This window comes from Triturus cristatus, chromosome 3_2 (assembly GCF_964204655.1).
Source record: "Triturus cristatus chromosome 3_2, aTriCri1.1, whole genome shotgun sequence".
Lineage (NCBI taxonomy): Eukaryota > Metazoa > Chordata > Amphibia > Caudata > Salamandridae > Triturus > Triturus cristatus.
In genome coordinates, this window is record NC_140584.1 from 655,816,123 (window position 1) to 655,837,986 (window position 21,864).

General features: G+C 45.4%; 1 protein-coding gene and 1 long non-coding RNA gene across 17 annotated transcripts in view; one reads left to right on the forward strand and one right to left on the reverse strand.

Moving 5' to 3' along the window:
- Nucleotides 1-21,864, reverse strand: part of MAP2 (microtubule associated protein 2) — a 1,132,493-nt gene that overhangs the window by 58,833 nt on the left and 1,051,796 nt on the right. The window lies entirely within an intron of this gene.
- LOC146857899 (uncharacterized) overlaps nucleotides 1-21,864 on the forward strand; it is a 278,408-nt gene that overhangs the window by 51,925 nt on the left and 204,619 nt on the right. The window lies entirely within an intron of this gene.

Below are 21,864 nucleotides of genomic sequence, written 5' to 3' on the forward strand. Positions count from 1 at the left end.
CACGGGTATGTAGTGCGCTCTACAAATGTTGATTGATTGATTGACACAAACTTCTAATAAGCATACTTATAAGTGGTAAAGGGGGCGTCTGAGGCCCCGTGGAGCCCTAAAAGACCATCCTAGGGGTTAAAGGGGTGCTAGAACCAGCCTGAGAGTGCCAGGGGTGAACTGAGACTGGTACAGTGACCTACATAAAGAGCTGTGTAGTTTGGAGGACCAGATCTGTAGATTACTCTTGTTCTGCCTCAGCTTAGGCCCCAGACTTGACCAATCTAGGTGGGACACCCCCATGCCATCCAAGTGTCCTTAAGCTGTGTATGGGCAAAGTAAGACCAAGTGACCTCATGAAAATGATCTGAATTGTAATTGTCATTGATTGTTTTACCTTATTTATTGAAGGTGCTTTATTTATTGCCTTCCACTAATTTATTCCTGCACTGTATTTATTGTCTGACTGTATTTATTTGCCATCTGTATTTATTGCACATCTATTTATTCCTTGCTAAATGATGACCTGAACCTATTTACTGAAATTCCAAAGTAGTACTATTTATTTGACCTGCTCTTTTGAGGGAAAATCTTATTGTATTGTATTTATGTTATGAAACCTGCAACTAAGAGAAAATAAGATAAAGACATATATATTTTCAACTTGACTCCCATAATTTTTACGGTGTAGTGTCGTTTTTGGAACGGATGAACGCATGGTTATTGTGAGGGTGTGACGTACGCTTAACACGGTGCCTGACCCCCAACCGCTCGAGCCAAGCTACCATTGTGCTGGGAACCTGGTGACTGCTAACCCGGTTGCCCGGTTTCCAACATAAAATTGGTGGCAGCGAAGAAAGAGAAATCACCAGGGAACCCAAACCCTATTCGCAAAAGTTAGAGCTATTGGTGTTGTAAATGACAATGTCTTTTAGCCATGTGTTTTGTTTTGGAGTGGAGTGTATATATGTGGTGTGGAGTGGAATTATGTGGGTTGGATTGGAATTATGTGGGGTGGAATTGAGTGGTGTGTAGTGTATTTGTGTATGTGGTATGGTGAATAGATAGGCGTGGGAACTGCAAAGAATAGAAAGGAAGATAGAGAGGGATAGTTAGTTTGTGCACAAAGTGGTGAATAGACTCCATACCAAGGAGTAGAATGAGTGTGCGAGACAGAAAGGGAGAGCAGGCCACAAACGCATAAAGAGAGAGTGCCTGTGTACGCAGAAGACACCCCAAGAAGAGGAGGAGAGAGTGAGTTTGAGGGATGGAAACCTTGAAAAGGCACAGGAAAGAAATTGTGCTCGAACACCTGAAGTTAACCACATGAGAGAGACAGGAAGAGTGTGTGAGAGAGCGGGAGAGAGGGGTGAGAGAGATTGAGAGAGAGAAATAGAGAGAGAGAGAGTGAGAGAGAAAGAGGGGGGGTGGGCACCCAGAGGTGGGGGGGGGCTAGAGGTGGACCAGTACATAGAGCGAGGAGGTACAAGAAGGTAGACTGTGTGAGCAGGCAATATAGAGAGAAGAGAGGGAGTGTGAGGGAGGGATGAGAGAGGACAGTGGGATTATAAGATGAGAGGGGGTAGTGGCAGTAAGAGGGGCAGTGGTTGTGTAGTAGAGAGATGACAGGGTTGGTGGAAGTGAGTGGGAAAGATGGGTTGTATTAGAATTTTTGATGTGCAATTGTGTGTCTTGGAATTGTGTGGTATGGTGTGGCATTGTGTAGTTGAAATATGTGGCATGGTGTGCTGTCGCATTATGTGGATAGTAATTAAATGGTATTAAGTGTACTGGATTTATTTTGTCAAATTGTGTGTTATGGAGGTTATTATGTGGAATGGTATTGTGGAGAGGCATCTTGTAGAGTTGATTTATGTGGTGTGCTTTTACATTTTTTGTGGCATGATGTGGAAATTTGTGGTGTGTATTATGGGTATATGGTGTGTTGTGGAATTTTATTGTGTTTTTGAAATATGTTGTTTGGTGTCGAATTATGTGCTGTGTATTGGAAATGTTTCGAGTTGAATTGTGTGCCTGGTAATCTGTGGGGTTGAGTGAAAGTATGCTTATTAGAAGTTTGTGTCAATCAATCAACATTTGTAGAGCGCACTACATACCCGTGAGGGTCTCAAGGCGCTAGGGCGGAAACCGCTACTGATCGAACAGCCAGGTCTTGAGTCGCCTCCTGAAGGTCAGCAGGTCTTGAGTCTGTCGTAGGCTCAGTGGGAGGGTGCTCCAGGTCTTGGCGGCGAGGTGGGAGAAGGACCTCCCGCCGGTGCTTGTTCTTCAGATGCACGGGACGGTGGCGAGTGCGAGGTCGGCGGAGCGGAGCTGGCGGTTGGGGATGTAGAAGGAAAGCCGTTTGTTGAGGTTGGCTGGGCCGGCCTTGTGGTGTGCCTTGTGTGCATGGGTGAGGAGCTTGAAGGATATCCTCTTGTTGACGGGCAGCCAGTGCAGGTTTCTCAGGAGGGGGGTGATGTGGCCGTGGCATGGTATATCGAGGATCAGTCGTGCCGAGGTGTTTTAGATGCGTTGCAGTCGTTTAATGAGCTTGGTCGGGGCTCCCGCGTAGAGGGCGTTTCTGTAGTCGAGTCTGCTGCTGACGAGGGCCTGCGTGACTGTTCTTCTTGTATCTGTCGAGATCTACCTGTAGATCTTGCGGAGCATGCTGAGGGGGTTGAAGCAGGAGGAGGAGACGGCATTGACTTGCTTGGTCATGGAGAGCGTTGAGTCGAGGATGATTCCCAGGTTGCGTGCGTGGTCGGTGGGTGTCGTGGCTGCCCCCAGTGCCGTCGGCCACCAGGAGTCGTCCCAGGCTGAAGGGTTGGAGCTGAGGATAAGGACCTACGTTTTGTCCGTGTTCAGCTTCAGTCGGCTGGTCTTCATCCAGTCGGCGACGGCCTTCATTCCTTCGTGGAGGTTGGCGGTGATGGGGTCCTTGGTGAGGGAGAGGATCAGTTGAGTGTCGTCAGCATAGGAGATTATTTTGAGGTTGGGCGACGTGTGCGAGTGGGGCCATGTAAATGTTGAACAGTGTCAGGCTGAGGGAGGAACCCTGGGGTACGCTGCAGATGATCTCGGTGGCTTCGGATCGGAATGGGGGGGAGGCAGACGCTCTGGGTTCTGCCGGAGAGGAAGGAGGTGGTCCATTCCAGGGCTTTGTCTCAGATCCCTACGGCATGGAGGCGTGCGTGTAGTGTGCGGTGGCAGACGGTGTCGAAGGCAGCGGAGAGGTCCAGGAGGATGAGGGCCGCGGTCTCACTATTGTCCAGCAGTGTCCTGATGTCGCCGGTGGCGGCGATGAGGGTGGTCTTGGTGCTGTGGTTGCTGAGGAACCCTGACTGGGAGGGGTCCAGGATTCTGTTATCTTCGAGGTATGGAGTTAGCTGTCTGTTGATGATCTTCTCGATGACCTTGGCCGGGAACAGGAGCAACGAGATGGGCCGGAAGTTCTTGAGGTCTCTAGGGTCTGCCTTGGGTTTTTTTGAGTAGGGCGTTGATCTTGGCGTGTTTGTGGGAAGGTCGCGGTCTCAAGGGAGAGATTGATGACGTTGCGCAGGTGGGGTGCGATGGAGCTGCTGGCTTTGTTAAAGATGTGGTGCGGGAATGGGTCTGACGGGGAGCCGGAGTGGATTGTGCTCATGGTCTTGATGGTGTCATCGATGCTCACCCTGGTCCAGGCTAGCAGGGGGTCGTGGTTGATGGTGTGCAGAGAGTCTGTTGTGTTGCTGTCTATAGGGGCTGTCTGGGTGTTGAAGCTGTCGTGGATGTCTGCTATCTTGCGGTGGAAGAAAGTGTTGTAGGAGTCGCACAGGGCTTGCGACGGCGGGATGTCGTTGGTGTTGGAGCTGGAGAGTTCCTTTACGATGTTGAAGAGCTCCTTGCTATTGTGTGCATTGTTGTCGAGGCGGTCTTTGAAGGAGGTCCTCTTGGCAGTCCTGATGAGGTGATGGTGGTTGCCGGTGGCGTCCTTGTGGGCTGCGTGGCTGTCCGGAGTTTGTTCGCTGTGCCATTTCTTCTCTAGTTTCCAGCAGGCTCGCTTGGAGGCGAGGAGTTCTGGGGTGAACCAGCTGGCCCTCTTGCTGGTGTCTCTGTGGGGGGGTTTCTTCAGCGGGGCGAGGGTGTTGGCGCAGTCGTCGATCCAGCGTCTGAGGCTGTGGGCAGTGTTGTCGGTGTTGGAGGGATTGGTGGGTGGGCTGAGAGCGAGGTTTGCGTGTAGTTGGTCTTCGGTAATTTTTCTCCAGCAGCGGCGAAGGATCTGTTGGGAGCGGTGGTGTGAAGTGGGTTTCTGGAAGGAGAAGTGGATGCAGCGGTGGTCGGTACAGAGGAGTTCGGTGGTGTGGCTGAAGGCGACGTGGGGGCTTGCGGAGAAGATGGGGTCAAGCATGTAGCCGGCGGAGTGGTTAGGCGTTGTGACGAGTTGCCTCAGTCCGAGGTTGGTGAGGTAATCGATCAGGGTTGTCGAGTTGCTGTCGTTGTTGTTCACCAGGTGAAAGTTCAGGTCTCCGAGGAGGATGTAGTCGGTGGAGGTCAGGGCGTGCGTGCTGATGAAGTCGGAAATGGAGTCGCCGAACTGGGTTTGGGACCCGTGGGGTCTGTAGATGAGGGTGCTTCTGAGGGTGGAGTTGGGGTCTGTGTGGATCTGGAAATGCATGTGTTCGGCGGTGTTGAGGGTGTCGTCGGTGCTGGTCGAGACCCTGATGCTGTTCTTGTGGACGATGGTGATTCCTCCTCCGACTCCGTTGGTGCGGTCTCTGCGGGTGATCTTGTAGCCATCTGGGATGGCTATGGCGATGTCGGGTGCGGAAGATTCGTTCATCCAGGTCTCTGTCAGGAAGGCGATGTCCGGGGATGATGTGTCGAGCAGGTCCCAGAGCTCGACGGCGTGTTTGCGTGTGGAGCGGGTGTTCAGTAGGATGCATCGGAGGTGGTTGAGGTCTTTCTTGGCGGGTTGTTCGGCGGCTCTGAGGCTGGTGTAGCTGTAGTTCTGGCAGGTGAAGGGACCGTGTGTGCGTTTCGGGGCGTCCTTGAAGCAGGTGTGGGTCCGTCTGGGGTTGAGAGCGTGGAGTGAGCTGGCATCGTAGCAGTGGTGGTCGTCGTGGCGGGTGCGGGGACCAGGGGTTCTGGCGCTGGGCACGTTCCGGGCGCAGACAGGTGGAGCTGTGTGGTGGGGGAGCAACATACCAGCAAGGTCAAGATGTGGAGAGCATTTATGTGAATTGTTGGAATGTGCATAGAGTGCATTTATGTGGGGTGCATTTATGAGTAGGTTGTAATTATGTGGAGTTTGATTATGCTGCAATGAGTGGTATTATGTGGAATGTAATTGTGTTGTATGGTGTAGAATTGTGTGGCATTGAATTGTTGGCATCATGTGGAAATATGTGGGATGGTTTGGAGTGGTATTATGTGTTATGGTGTGGAGTAGTAGTAGTGGTGTGGAGTAGTATTATATGGTGTGGAATTATGTGGCATGTTGAGAAGCTGAATTTATTTTGTGCAATGCCAATGAGAATTAGAGCTATTGGCATTGTAAATGAAAATGTCTTTTACCCATGTGTTATGGAGTAGAGTGGATGTATGTGGTGTGGAGTGGAATTATGTGGGTTGGATTGGAATTGTTTGATGGGGAATTGTGTGGTGTAGAGTGGATGTGTGTAATGGAATTATGTGGCATGGTGTGCAATGGAATTATGTGGATAGTAATTATGTAGTTTTGAGTGTACTGGAATTATGTGGACTGGGATTATGTGTTGGAAGGACTGAAAGGGCTGTGGCATTGTTAGTAGAACGGCAAACCCTGCTTGACGTGCAACTCACTGCCACTGTAAAAGGAGAAAACTGTGGTGCCTTTTATACAAAGTAATAAAATACATGTTACTGCGTTGGATGTACTGGATGGGCTGGGACAGTGTCAGTGGCATGCTTAAAGCGCAGGTCACTACCACTGTAAAATGCAAAAAATATTGTGGCTTTTAAAACTAAATATGCTATACGTCTGTGCCAGCACACAGACCACACATAAGGAGGGTTGCATAATCTGTAATCAGTACTTGTACATCATATATTATTTAATGCAAACACTATGGGCCTTATGTAGGTAAATTACATTTACCACTTCATAAATACCGAATGTTACCGATTCGGTATTTATGACAGCCCCCGCCTTCTATTCCAAGGCGCCCATGGCATAAACTAGATAGCAGCCGATTTATAGACAACCTGAAAACTACATGCCCTATCTGGTCAGAGAATTTGGAGGAAGCTGATGCCACATACAGAGAATGGATTAACAAATCATTAGACCAGCAGATTCCCATAATACTATCTAAATCTAAACGCGGACAATCTCACCTTTGGTACTCAGAGACACTTGCTGAACAAAAAAAGCAATGTAAGCTGCTCGAACGTGCTTGGAGGAAATCTTATGATTCCCAAGCCAAAATTACATTCAGGACTGCTACAAAAATATATCACAAACTAATAAAAATAGCTAAAGCCAGATACTACACCAACATGATTCTGTCAAGCACAAATCAATCAAAACAATATTCTCCATGATTAAAGAAATGACTAAACTTCCTGAAGGACCTAGTAATATGATTACGTCCAATGCGCACTGTAACGAGATTGCCACCTTCTTTATAAATAAAGTGGAGGGCATTTATAAATCCTTCCCCTCAAATGCTGCAAGCTCCTACTCTTCCACAGCTGAGTCACTACAAGATCTCCCATACTCTCTCGACACCCTCCCACCGATTTCTGCAGACCAAATGGATAGATTAACTGTTAAAATCAAATCCGGTTCCCCTGAGGATCCTGTAAAACCCGAAATGGCGCGACATCATAAGGATCCGATTTTGTCAGAAGGTCGGAATTTGATCAATAAAACCCTGGAATCTACCACAATACCTAGATCCTGGAAGCACGCTAAAGTCGTTCCTCTATTAAAAAAACCTACTCTAGATCTTTCCAAGCCGGAAAATTTCCGGCCAATATCTTTGCTACCTTACCTATCCAAGATAGCGGAATCCCATGTAAACTCCACTCTGATCAACTATCTAGAAGCCAATGGTATTTTAGATGACTCTCAAAATGGCTTCCGAGCGAATCATAGTACCGAATCGGCCCTGCTAGCCGTTACGGAACAACTGAGGGAGGTGCAAGACCGAGGTGGCACTGCAGCGTTGGTTCTGTTAGACCTGAGTGCAGCATTCGACACGGTCTCCCATGAGATCCTCTTAAGAAGACTGTGGGAGATCGGGGTCCGAGATGGAGCCCTAGAGTGGTTCGCCTCATTTTTGAAGGACCGCTCCTTCCAGGTGCACGCTCCACCGTATAAATCAGGAAGGTTCCCACTGGGTCATGGCGTCCCCCAGGGGTCCGCACTTAGCCCCACGTTATTTAATGTGTACGTCCGCCCCCTAGCCGTTCTGGCTAGGGCCCATAACATCAAACTAACATCCTATGCGGACGACACACAGTTCATCTTCTCCTTCTCCAGTGACACCAATGCCGACAAAATTAAATTCCAAGAAGATCTATCGGCCATTGCATACTGGATGACTGAAAATCGTCTCCAGCTTAATTCATCTAAGACCGAGGTGCTACTGGTTGGTAAGGAGACCCTAAAATGGGACGACAAGTGGTGGCCATCTGCATTGGGGCCTGCACCCACCCCTAAGAAGGAAGTTAAAAACTTGGGTATCATGGTCGATAATCAACTAAACCTTGACTCCCACGCCAAAAAAGTAGCTGGTCTGTGTTACGGCCGTTTACGGTCTCTGAGACCCATTCTGGGATTCTTCAATCCCCAAGTCCGTCAGACGATCATTCAGGCTATGGTGCTGTCAAACATCGACTACTGCAATGTCCTCATGCTGGGCTCCAATCAACCCACAATTCATAGACTTCAAAGAGCTCAGAATGCGGCCGCACGTAGTCTGTTTGGACTGCCCAAAAATTGTCATATCTCTCCTATCCTTCATCATTTGCATTGGCTGCCTGTAAAGCAGCGTATTCAATTCAAGGCTCTTTGCCTTATCCATAAAATTTTGTATTCCTCGGGCCCTAAAATTCTGCAGAATTTGGGTTCTCTATATGTCCCCACCCGGGCTCTTCGTTCTGCTGACTTGACTCTGGCCCACATTCCTATGATCAGGAGGTGCAGAGCCGGAGGCCGATCTTTTAGATATTTGGCCCCGAAATTGTGGAACACAATTCCACTTGAAGCCCGTGTTGTCACAAATCATTTGGCTTTCAGAAAGAAAATTAAGACCTGGCTATTTTCAACTCTTTAGGCCGGACTCTCTGGAGCTCTTCCTATACCTGTTGTGGCTGCTGCGTACTTGGTTGTCTGCAAGCGCTGGGACGCCCCGTTGCTGGGGTAGCCATGCGCTATATAAGCTACCATAACATAACAACATAACATAAATGTAATGTAGGAAAAAAAATACCGAATCGGTAAGTGTCGGTATTTTAGAGTCAGTATTTACCGATTCGGTAATGGCAACCTGTATCTCATTGATTCCTATGGGCCAGGAGGCCCATAGGAATCAATGGGAAGCCAGTTACCATTACCGAATCGGTAAATACCGAATCGGTAATGGGGGGAGCTTAATCAAGGGTGGCAGGGTGGCACATTGACACCCTGTTGCACCCCTGATTTCTGCATGTGTGCACATGTGGCACACATACATGCCCTGAGGGCATGTGTGTCTGCCACATTGCACACATCTAAGGGCTAAAAAATGCATTTACTTAGTCATTTGTCATTTACCACCAACTTACAGTTGGTGGTAAATACCGACTCCCCACACCCACCACACACTCCCCCTACATCTCATTTCTGTAGTTGGTATTTACCGAATCGGTAAAATTACTGATTCGGTAATTTTACCGATTCGGTAAATTACCGAATACAGAAATGAGCCCCCTACATGTCAAAAGCCTAAATACCGGTCGGTAACGGTATAATTACCGAAAATCGGCCGTTACCGACCGGTATTCGGCTACGTACATATGGCCCTATATCTCTTAACACAGCTGTTTGCTACCATTCATGAACCGCAAACTGTCACAAGGCCAAGTGACACTGATAGCATGCATTGTTGAAGGCAAACGATCTGACTTTAATGGACTAACACTTTGAAATTGCATTTGTACCCGACTTGATTTGTGTGTATTAGCTCCATACCTCAAAAAATGAACTCAAGCACTCGTCAAAAATACTTTTTTATCATTAGCAAGTCATGTTGTGGGCGAAGTTCTGAAAGTACTGCCATTTGTAATCAAGCCTTCCTGTTTGACACAGGCACTCTTGCAAATGAATTCCAAAATATGCTTTTATCCTTAAAGAACGACTTAAAATTACATTTATTTAATTTATTTATGTCCTGCTTTTTAGGAACATATCTATTTCGGTTGTTTGCACACATTCAATATTATTGTAGGAAAGCACGATTTCCCATTTAGAAATAAAGTGAATAGATCAGCGTTGGGCAAATCGGTTTGAAATGAAAATGTTTCTCTTCTGGGCAGAGCTGGGAGAATTCAAAGTGGAAAACATCCATTAAAGTGTTGGTGTCACTGTAACATATGGTCATTTTGGGCAATTCACAGTGTTTAGGGCCCATTTCCTGTGGAGACTTTTATAGTGCATGATAAGATCGCTGCAGACTATGGCGCGAGCCAGCCTGGTTTCTTTCTCCATTGTCACTTTCATGTGCACAACACATGATTGAAGCTTTCAACCTATGTGTCAAGTACTATTCTTGAAGAAAAAAAAGAGGAAAGACATAACACCAGGGATTGAATAGATAGCTATACAATTACTGCACACTGGGTCATGCAGTGTGATTTAGGAATACGTGCTTGCTTGATACACGAAATGGAAAGTGTTTCAACCAAAGTGCAGTTTTAAATATTTTGCCAAGGACGCCCTGCTGCCCCCAAGTCTTGCTGAAAGGCCTTTGGTGGCGGTTATCAGTCACAAGAACAGAAACTGTTTATCTGGGGCATACAGGCACGCCTCTTTCTTAAATTACTTCAGTCAGAGATTCAATCAGGTCTCCTTGTTATCATGCTCAGTAAACATACAGTCTGCGATTTAAACTCCTTGATGCTGAGCATTCTAAGAGCGGCTGACAGAAGACAAAAGTGATATTCTTACATATCAAACCCTTTCACCAAACACCAGGGGTAAATTATGCTGTCAAACCTCACACACCATTGGAATATTTTGTTATTTAATTTTTAATTAAGGAGTTTTGCACTGGACTACATTTACCCTGCAAGAGGTGTTCATACCGTAACAACGGAAGTATTTTTGTTATGTTTAGCATGCACCTACCAATATCATAAAAATGCTGAAAGGAAATACGAAGGAACAATACTTCAAACTTTGGAAGTGGGGAGGTGGGTTCGAGTTTTGGCATCGGCTCTCCCCGTGAGTCTGTTGTTATTATTTCCATTGTTATTGGCATCATCATCATCATCAGTGCAGCAAGTCACGAAAATAGGTGACCCTGGTGCCTTCTTTAGCGTTGGCACTCCTTTTATCTTCCTTGGTATCTGCTCTACAACAGGTTTATCTGTGAGGAGCGCGGAGAGGGGGGTGGAGGCCATTTGAAGCCTGTACTGCGTGCAGCCGACTGAGCTGGGTCAACTGACGTAATACCGTCACTGTGGGCCTTTAACAGATTCAGACCACATGTGTGCGCTCTGCAAATACGTATCATATGAGACACCTCTGCACGCTGAGATACAGCCACTACTGGGTGCGGCTACCTTCACGCCTTGGCCATCACCGCTTATGTCCATCTGTGTGTAATGTTTGTAAACAGATGGAATCAGGTAAAAGGACTGCAGCCCATGAGTCTAGGCTGGAGGCTTTTCTTTAACCTGTTAGCCAGTGCCACAGCTGCACTTGACCCCTCTGCTTCGAGTCTGAGGGGCTCCTCTGACAGGGCTACAGTGGGCACCAGTACCATCCCCATGATGCCCCAAATATGTGGTGAACAGTCTTCTGCAAAAGAGTCCTGACATGGAGCAGTAAAAATGCAACTTCTATAGCTAGTAACTCGCTCAGCTGTGTGTGAGGAGTCTGCCTTTCATTCCAAGGCAGAAAGGATAATACGGTGCTCTAAGGTGAAGTGGCAGAGAAATTCCTGGAATAAAGTGGTGCTTTCCAGTATCATGATAAACACACCCCAGGAATAATGCGTTGCTACCCATAGTGTGGCAAACGCACTTGTGGAATAATGCGGTGCTACCCATAGCGTGGCAGGCACAATCCTGTAATAATGCGGTGCTACCAATAGCATGGCAAACGCACTTGTGGAATAATGCGGTGCTACCCATAGCATGGCAGGCACAATCCTGTAATAATGCGGTGCTTTCGGTACTGTGACAGACTCACCCATATATACCTGATTTAACTTACATTTTGCCACGGAAAAAACTGGACCACTATTGGTGTTTCCGCCGAAGAACTTAGTTTAAAAATATAGAAACAAAAAAAGTCAAACAATGGTACACGCGAACATGAATGAAAGTCACCATGTAGTCATGAATTCCCCTGTCTGTTTCTAAAATATGCCTCAACGCCTCAGACCAACTCATGTAACAACAACAGCGGAGATATACACCGGGGAAGGCACTTTCAGATGAAGCAGCAAAGGAAGGAGGAACAGCTGGCAGATAAGAAACGGAATGCAAGAAGAATGGAACAGACAGAAAGCATGGCAGTGAGGAACAGAAAGTGCAAGTAAACAAAGAACAAAACAGAATGACAAGCAGTGAAGGGGGTTGGCGGGGGGCTTTGGGATGGCAAGTGGGGACCTGGATGAGGTGGTGGGGGCAGGGAAGCAATGTTGAGAGAGGGCGTTGCAGAGACCGGTGAAGGTGCTGCACGGGGGGGGCGGAACAATGTACTGCACTTAACAGAGCTTGAAGCAGCGCGACTGAAAGAACTGAAAGAGTCCCTAACAAATAACCCATAAAGATGAAAGCGTACAGATACGGGAAGTTAGGCGCTGCTGAGTGGGAGGATACCAATGCAACGAAGGCGGGAGAAAAAAGAAGAGTTGACGAGCAGCCATGAAGCATTTTTGAAGGACAGACAAAGGAAGGAATGACAGTGCATAGGTGGGATGTAGAGCCACAAAAGAGATTACAGCTGGTCTCGTAGAGACAGCGCATGCGCTGCCTAAACTCGACCTAAAAATGGTGCTCCTGGGCATTTGCCCTCTGAAATTCTAAGCCATGATACACGCCGACTGGCGACGCATAGCCCACATACTGGGTGGGGCCAGACAAATAATTGCTCTCCACTGGAAGAACACCTCAGCCCCGTTGATAGTCCAGACGTTCCAATGCCTTTTGGCACGTACTGGCCATGAAACTTCTGTCCAATAGGGTGTCCCACTCAGACAAGAAATTCACACATACCTGGCAGCCTTTGATAACCTACTTCACCCACTTAGGACACTCTTTATCTTACGCCCCCTAGGTTTAAGGCCCTCAACCTATTTCACTAACTCCCTCTGTCAACAAGACCTCCACTGGCATCCTAGGTGACTGTGCCTCCCCACCCGAATAGCACCATTCCAGCCACGTTCCTACTCTTCGCAACACCTTAGCAGAGAAGTTTCTGCAAACTAACTCTACCTTACATGGCATCATCACGCATATTCTTTACAATGACTCCTCCTATGTTTAGAGTTGTTATGCTTCTGTTTCACCCTGATCCTGTGGCTGGGCACTGCCCCCCCCCCTTCTCCCTCCGCTTTATATCCAGTTGCCAAATCTCCATATAAATTCGACCCTGAGGCGCCCTTATCATGAATGTTCTGATGCCCTGTTAATTTCTTTACTTTTTGCATAATCTTGCATCATTGCTCTTAACCCGGATGCATACACCTGTGAAGGCTTTGTTCTCGTATGTCGTCATGTCTTTGCCTGTTTTCACAATGCCAATCAACAGATTCCAAATTGAAAAAAATCTATCTAACATTTTCTTTGTTTCTTATAGCCCAAATCGAAAGAGCAAATCCTTGTTTTGCTATCAGCATTTCGCCATAAGATATTCTCCATTTCAGAGCACTGTGATGTCCGTTTTTGTCTCAAAGTGTGCCGCTTGTAGGTGTACATTTGCTAAATACCATGTTGCCTTAGAGTTTGTTTAATTTAACATACAGAAAATCAATTTCTATATCACTGATCTGATGAGCAAGCCTTATGTTATGTATATTTTTGTTTAATCAAGTAATAAGGTGCAGGTTACATTTTCCTCACCAATTTTGATGATTAATAGGTCATTTTTAAATCTGATGTGTAGGATAATTTTCTCCACATAGCTTTTGCTTCCAGCACGCCTTAAAACCAATTTACATCTGTGGGAGCTAATTGGGTACCAATTATGGCAATGATGCTTACCATCAAACATAAATGAATTATGTTTTAGGCAGAAGGTTATTCTTTTAAATATGTCTGTGTTTTATGTTGGATTAAATAATCATGCTTTCAAGGCAAAGGGCCATGCTTCCATGTCTTTTTCTTGGTCCTTAGACCTACACAGCAAAATTGCATCTTGAGTCACCAGTTTCTCTATTTGTCCCTTCTCTTAGATCTCTCCTAAGAAATCTGCAGGACCCTGACTGCATGCAGGCAAGGTTTCTAGACGTGGAAACAACAATATGTCCACAGAACTGGATGTATTCTCTAAAAGGGCAAAAATACAAATAACTATTAGTCACTCAGAAGCCTAGACAGATTTTTATGCTTTTTTGGTATAAAATACATCATAGGCATATTCTGCTGCACTGCACTTACATATTTAAATTCATCATCATCCAAGATTCCAATGTATCACAATGGCATTTTCTTGGTAGATTACAGAGCATTCTAAATCTTGTAGTTAAGTGTCTGGGGTTGGTGGGAGCCGAAGATCACTGCTTTTCGTGAGAGCTCCTATTTTCTCCCACTAACTAAGCATTCCTGGGAAGCCCGGAGCTTGCTTTAGAAAAGTGAGGTGTGGGAATACAGGAGTGATCCCCCCTCCTTCATCTCAAAATCAGAAAGTCACCCAAATGAGAACACTGTCTAGACACCCCTCCAACCTGTCTGACAAACATAGGTAAGTGGAAATCACAAATTGGAGCTTGCCGCCCATGGAGTGTTCTTGAGATGGTGACGAAGATGCAGAGCTACACATTGTCTGACTGGAAGGCGCTTTTTGATTGACAAACCGCTGCATGACTGGGATGGTTCCAAAATTGCATTCAGGGATGCGACTGGGTGGAAATTGTTGTCCTTGAAGAAGTACTGACTTCTAGCAGGCAAAGATGATCAGTGATCGCTGGGACATGGCGACTGTTTCATGCTTTGGAGGGCATCAAGCTCAGTTTTGAACCACTAAACCAGGGAGATTGAGGGACTCCCTAGATTAGAGTCATATTTATTTATAAAGTTTTATATAGCGTGAACGTGACCCAAGCGGGTATCTGAGCGCTTTACAGAGTTGCAGGTAAAACAACAACAACAATGATAAGCAAGGTAATGTAGACGATAGAGGAGCAGTAAAATATGCAAGAGGAAATAGTGTAGCAGATAAGTGCAACAAACAAATAGCGGGGTTGAACATAAACGAGCGGAGTGGGCAGAGTCAATGGAGGTAGGTGCTGTCAAACAAGGGCATTCATCCACAGAGCTTTCACTTCTTTTTTGAAAGACGCCGTAGAGGGAATCAGTCTGATGTGCGGAGGCAAGAAGGTCCAGATTCTTGGGGCAATACCCGAGAACGCCCGGTTATAAGTTTTCTTTTTCTGGAATTTTTCGGGTTTCAGCAGCAGAGTGCTGGAACTCCTAGAAGATCGGCTTCCGCCAGAGAGTTCCAGCTTTTGGGCTAGGTTCAATGGGGTGTTAAAGTGAAGGGCCTTGTGTAGTCACCCCTAGGGTAGGCCCTAAAAAGCCCATATGGCAGGATGCAGTGTATTTAAAATGTTGGACATGTACTTATAACTTTTACATGTCGTGGTAGTGAAAAACTCTCAAATTCATTTTTTACTATTTCAAGGCCTACCTTCCCATAGGAAAACATTGGGTTACCTTATCACATTTATTAAGAGATAACTTTCAATTGGAAGCAGATCAGAATATCAAGGTTGGTGTCCAAAGAATTGTAATTTAAAGAGAAGTTGGATTTTAAGTCAGCATTCTGAAAATGTCACTTTTAGAAAGTTGCGCTTTCTGCCCTTACCAATAGGTGTCTGCAGCCTGTATCCTGGGTCACAAGACTAGGTGGAGCTGGCAGTTGGTCTTTGTGTATTGCTCCCATACAGTGAGACAAAGGGGACATTGGTGGTGGCAGGATGAGCCATATCTGATTTGATGGGTGCAGAGCTCTCACCTACCACACTTGCAGATCACAAAGACTCTGCCTTAGCCACTCACAAGATTCCAAGGGCTAATTGGCAGGCCTCCTGATCAGAGCCTCGGGAACAGAATAAGCTCCAGCCACCTTGAACCCTGCACGTGGACTCTGTCTCCTGTGCATCCTGCTCCTCAAGTGCTGTCAGCCCAGTCCTGGACCCTTGGAAGCGGGCTGAAGGTGATGTGCCAGCCCATCTGTGGTCAAAGCAGAACCGATGCATTGCAAAGCATAGCCTAGCAGTTCCTCAAATGAACCGCCACTGTGGGGTGCATCCCCAAAGCAGGACCCTGCAACTCTTCAGAACTGCTGCTGCGCAACACCTCCTCAATGAAGGACCTCACATCGTAGCCCTGCAACTCATCTAAACCGCTTCTGTGTGATGCATCCTTGACACAGAACCTTGCATTGCAGCATCGCATCTCCCCACAGCTGCGCGACATGCCCTGCACACGGGATCTCACAATGCTCCGCAACTCTTATTTAAGGTACTTGGTTCACTGGGCCTAACTTGGTGCCTGTAAGAGGTCCACGCTACATTGAGGTTGGTCTGAACTTGAGGCTTTGTCCTGGTACGGAACAACCAGATAATCACAGTTGGTGCTTTGTGCTTTTAGGCACTATATTCACTTAAGTCTTTAAAATTGCATATCTCTTTCTACTAATTGGATTTTTGGTCTCAAATAATTTATGACATGTTACTCTATTTTTCTACATTGGTGTGGGATTTTTCTTGTGTTGTGTTTTCACTTTATTACTGCTTAAAGCGCTACATTAATACTTAATACATTTCCTTAAAGTTAAGCCTGGCTGCTTTGTGCCAAGCTACCAGAGGGTCACACACGGGTTAATTTGGGGGTTGCTTGTGTTTCAATTTGACAAGAATTGTGGTTGCAGTTTGAGTAGGGTTTCACGCCCTCAACCTGTAACCCAATTTCCTACAATCGCCAGTTAGAATGAGGCACTGTCTGAAGAGATAATTAAGGTATTGGTGTATTCATGAGCACAGATGATGAATCTGTGTGACATGTGGCACTGTCTATCGGCTTTCACCCATGAAACAACAACAGTGGGCAGAACAGTAATGACTACCTTGATATCATCAGGTGGAAGAACAGAGACCTGGAGGCAGTGCTAAAAAAGAAAGATGTGCAGATTAGTGAGATCCAGCTCCTGTTCTTCCCGAATTTAAATCATGTGAGAAAGATGCCACTCCTTGAAATAAGGAGATAGCAGCATAGAGTCTGGAGGCTTCAGTGGGGTTTGCGATTGTCTAAGAGTTGATTTTAATATGAAGCCCTACAGGAGTGACATGTGGAGACTGTGAAGGCATGACACAACAGTAATCTCCAAAGTTAACTCCATTCAGCTCGACTCAATCCTCCCGTGTGATTGGTCTGAACATCACATCATTACTTTTCATATCATGGAATCAGTTAAACAGCTTTCGACTCAGCCCCCAAGAACAAAGATCTGGAAGAGGAACCTTAAAAACGTCGATCCCAAACTTACTTGAAACCTCAATTCCTAACATCCTTCAACCCCCGGAAGACCTAGCCGATCTACATTGTCTGACCAACCACTATTACCACTCCATGAACAACTTATTAGACGAAATAGCTCCCTTACAACTGAAAAGAACTACCACAAAAGACTCACAACCCTGGTATGATGATAGGCTAAATGAAGACAGGCGATCACTAAGAGCAATTGAACGTCGATGGAGATCTGCACCGTCCTCTGACCACCTCAAATTACTAAGAACTACTAGAAACTCCTACTTTAGAAAGATCAGAAGATCTAAAACCGACTTCTTCAGTACTCAATTAGACCATGCCAAGAACCGCCCCAAAAATCTATTCGATCTGATCAAAGCCCAAACCAAGAGCATACTCACTCACCCCAAGGCTAACCCAGACACCTTACCCAATTGTTAGGAATTTGCCTCATATTTCATTATGAAGTATGAAACCATAAAAACCGGCTTGCTTAATGACCTTTTAACCCTTACTGACAGGCAGAAGAACTCCTCAGGGTCCCAGACAGGTAACCCAGTCAAAGGCTCCACAAAATTCATCCTTAAAAGCAACGCTTCCTGATCCACCTTCAACTCTTACAGTGAAGACACTATTCCAAAAACGCTAACCCCCTTAAATCCCTCCAGTCACTTCACAGACCCGCTTCCTGCTAACTACTTAAAAGACTTCATTCCACTGTTACTAGCGTTATGGACCCAGATTATCAACACCTCCCTCCACCAAGGAACCATCCCAGACATACTGAAAACAGGTCAAGTATCCCCTATCCTAAAAAAAACAACAGTTGACCCATCGGACTTAAGTAACTATTGACCGATATCCGACATCCCCACTCTAGCCAAGCTCTTAGAAAAATGTGTTCACATGCAGCTTAGCAACCATATTGAACAATTCAACCTGCTCAACCAATACCAATCAGGCTTCTGGGCAGGTCACAGTACAGAATCAGCCATGACCCACATAATAGACGACCTTTCATCGGCATTTGACACCGTCAAACACGACAACCTGCTAGAGCTCCTAAAAAACGGAATGGGACTAGATGGATCTGTGCTTTCCTGGTTTACCTCTTTCCTACAAAATAGATCTCAAAGATTCAAGGTCAATCAATCCTTATCTAACCCCGTCCCAGTCACATTAGGAGTACCGCATGGCTCTTCCCTTTCACCCACACTTTTCAACCTCTTCATGGAGCCTCTCACCGAACTTCTCAGTCTCTCCAATGTCCGTTTTCACATGTATGCAGACAACACCCAACTCTACATCAAGATCCACTCACTTGAGGATATCAAATCTCTCAACTCAACCCTACAACAAACTCAAGCATGGATGGCCGAAAAACCATTTGAAACTAAACTCCCTCAAAACGGAATTCCTCTTAATTGCCCCCCCCCAACAAATCGTCCAGCATCCTCGACTGGATGAAGCACCTAACAGCACTCAAAGGACAACCGCTCATTGTCGAATCAGCGAAATCACTGGGTGTGACACTGGACAGAAACCTAAAGATGCAGAAACATATCAGCGCCTCCACAAAAGGTGCAAATTTCCACATGAACACATTAAGAAGACTGAAACCCTTCCTGCTAGCAAACGACTTCAAACAAGCAGTTCAAGCCCTAGTTATCCCTAGAGTGGAATATGGGGCTGTAGCCCTATGCTGCCTCCCCAGATCGACGACAGCCCCGCTCAGCCACAAGACTCATCACAGGTTAAAGAAGACACACTAACGTCTCCCCAGACCTCAGAGCCCTCAACTGACTACCGTCAGAAGCTAGAATTAATTTGAAAATTGAATGTATGACTCACAAGGTCTTACATCACATCACTCTGAGCTATCTAGCTCAGAAACTGGTGCTCTCTGCTGGTAATAGAGCCTCTAGAAGCTCCAGGAATCTTCTACTGAAACCACAACGATTTGCCAAGAATAAAACGTATAACCGGGAATGGCTCCTAGGATGGCTCCTAGGATTTGGAATGCTTTGCCTACAGAAACAAGACTGAACCCTTCTACTGCCTACTTCGAAAAAGAAGTGAAAGCAATTCTCATGGCTAAATTCACTTGAATCATGTACTTACCACTGTAATATAACCATTAGTCTTTATTAATGATCTCCTGTTATCGGAATCACATATAGTTCTATTTTTATATGCATGTATCTGTTTCCAACATCTTCCTTGTAAAGCGCTCTAATACCCGCAAGGGTCTTGTTCGTGCTATATAAAACCTTCAAATAAATAAATAAATAAAAATGTCTGAAGAAACTAACCAATAATATATCTACATAGCCGCTATATTTCCTCTTGGGTGTTCTTGATCATTGTGGGCATGTTTAAAGATGGAGTGAGCTGGAGGCTTTGGGCTCATAACCATATATTACTTTGCCCGTAATCATGCCGTATGAGGTGGTTTATATATGAGATTAAGTGTACTGTGTTGTACTTTCTATGTACACTGCAACTCACCAATGAGTTCTGTGAGTAGGTAGCTCATAAAACTCTAAGGTGACTTGCAATATCATTCTAACAAACAGCAGTGGTAAAATATTTCCCTTAGTACATGACCACACCATTACCCTTCCCTAAAAAGTTTGCCCATTCATAAGCAAATGAGCAGAATCCATTTGAAATCTATACTGCTAAATTAGACGCATTAATATACAGCTGGTAATTTAATGCAAAAACATTAAATGCAGTGTCAAGTCACTTTCAATTTAATGAACTAAACCTGTGCAAAAAAAACTTGCTTTTGAAAATGCCATCTTTCTTCTAATGACTGTTCATTTGAGAAAAAAATCGGGATAGCGGAAAAGCAAGTTCTTGTTTTTGTTATTAAAACAGCAGATCTAATTTTGAATTATGCCCTGCCCTTGACACTGTCTGCTGGCTCTGACAGAAGGCATTTTGACATCACAGCTCAACACAACAAACAATGTTGCAGTTAAGCGGCTACTTCATTTTCATATTATAGGTGACTATTATGTCACATCTAGGCTATAAAAATAGATACAGGCTCCTATCATTACAATTGCATACTTCTTGGTTACTAATTCTTCAATAGCTTCTTTATATACATCAGTCAGCTTAATTTTAGTGTATTTAGTATTCCTTTTTATCACATTTTTTCTTATATTTTATTACTAAGTCAACATATAGGTAAAGTGTGTCATGGTGGTGAGGGCAGATAGAATCATGACTTTTTATTCCAGCCCTGTATCAGACTTCACTTTCCGATTTTCTGTAGATCAATCCTCGATGATACCTAATCGTACCCTGCATAAGACAAAAGCTCAACCGCAGCTACAATACTTCTTCCTTCTTTTTGGTTAAGTGATAGTGATTATAGTTTTGTTCTACTGCTGATACATCCTCCTGTTTTTGTCAGTTGTCGTCGTTCATTACTGTGGAACAGATCTTTATTACTTGGTCTTCCTCCTATTTAGTGTGTCTAAGGTCTACTTCCTTGTCGTCTCCCTCTCAGCCTTCCTTGTCCTTTTGGCCAATTCACCTGGTTCAAATGTAGCAGGTGCAATTCACGAAAAAATAATCCTCATTCTCGGCCCTTCAGCTGCCTCTGAACTCTGTTCTGTTCTTGATCTTTATTGTCCAGTAATCTTTTGCTCGTCCCATGGGGTCAACTTTTATGGCATAATACATATTTCCCCTACCATATACATCTTCATTCTTGTCCCATAAGATTGTTCCCTGTTTTTGTGAATTTATATAGTTTTCTTGTTTCCAAGATTGTATCTATTGTTTGATGGTAATGGAAAATGCCCCAAATTGTGGAGGACATGCTGAATCCAAAGGAAAATCCACTTGTATAATCTCCTCCACGATGGGGATAAAACTGTGGAAGAAATTCAGGTGAATTGTCCATCATTACTGAACTCAAGATCAGGCCCAAGGTAAGCAATCACTGCATTTTTTTTTAAACAAATCATTATCTCTGGGTGCATAGTTTAATTCATTATATTGAAGAAATAATACTACAACTTTATGTGAAAGGCCCAGTGGCATAACAAAAGTTGAGAGGCCCCCTCCTGCAAAGTACATGGAGCCCCCCTGGCACACCACCTACCACTTTGGTCCCAGACCCAGTGTACTGTGCTGAGGGAGAGGGGGGCCTGAAATTTGTCCTCCTCGTACTGCGGGGGCTCTGGGGGCTAATGTTACGCCAATGGAAAGGCCAATGTTGAAAAAACAGTAGGGCATATTTACAAGAGAGTAGCGGAGCACAGGTTAGCTCCAGAATTGCTAACGCCGCAGTCTGTCTCTTTAGAAACGCAGGAATGCGCCTTATTTACAATAATATGGCAGTTCCCTTCATTTCTCCATGCGCTTGCGCTAAATTCAGCTGCCTAGCGCCAACACAGGCACCCTTGCACCATAGTACAAGGCTGCCTGCGTTGAGGGAATGAGGTGTCCCTTCCTGCACATAAACAATCTAGAATGGCGATTTGGAACTCCTATGCAAATCGTCATTTTTTTGTGTGATTGTTTATGTGCAGGAAGGGGCACCTTTTTGCACATAAACAATCATTCATGGCAATTTGATGTTTCTATGTGTGCTTCATGATGCAGCCCACATAGAAACAGCAGAAATGAGGAGAAATAAAGCATTTCTCCTCGTTTCGCCATGTTAGGACCAGGTTTTTCCGGGCCTTAATTTTGGCACTGACTCCTATTTACGCTAACCTTGTAAATAGGAGGCAGCATCAAAATAAATGGGTGTTGCGGCTTAATGTCCAACGCAACATCCATTGCACGTTGCTTTCACGCTAAGTCTAGCGTGCGAAAGAGGGCCTTATTTACAAAGCGGGGTTAAGTAGCTTAACACCACCTTGTAGAAAGGCGAAGCCCCTATCCCCATAGGAACGTCGCAAAAAGCGACGTTCCTGTGGCAAT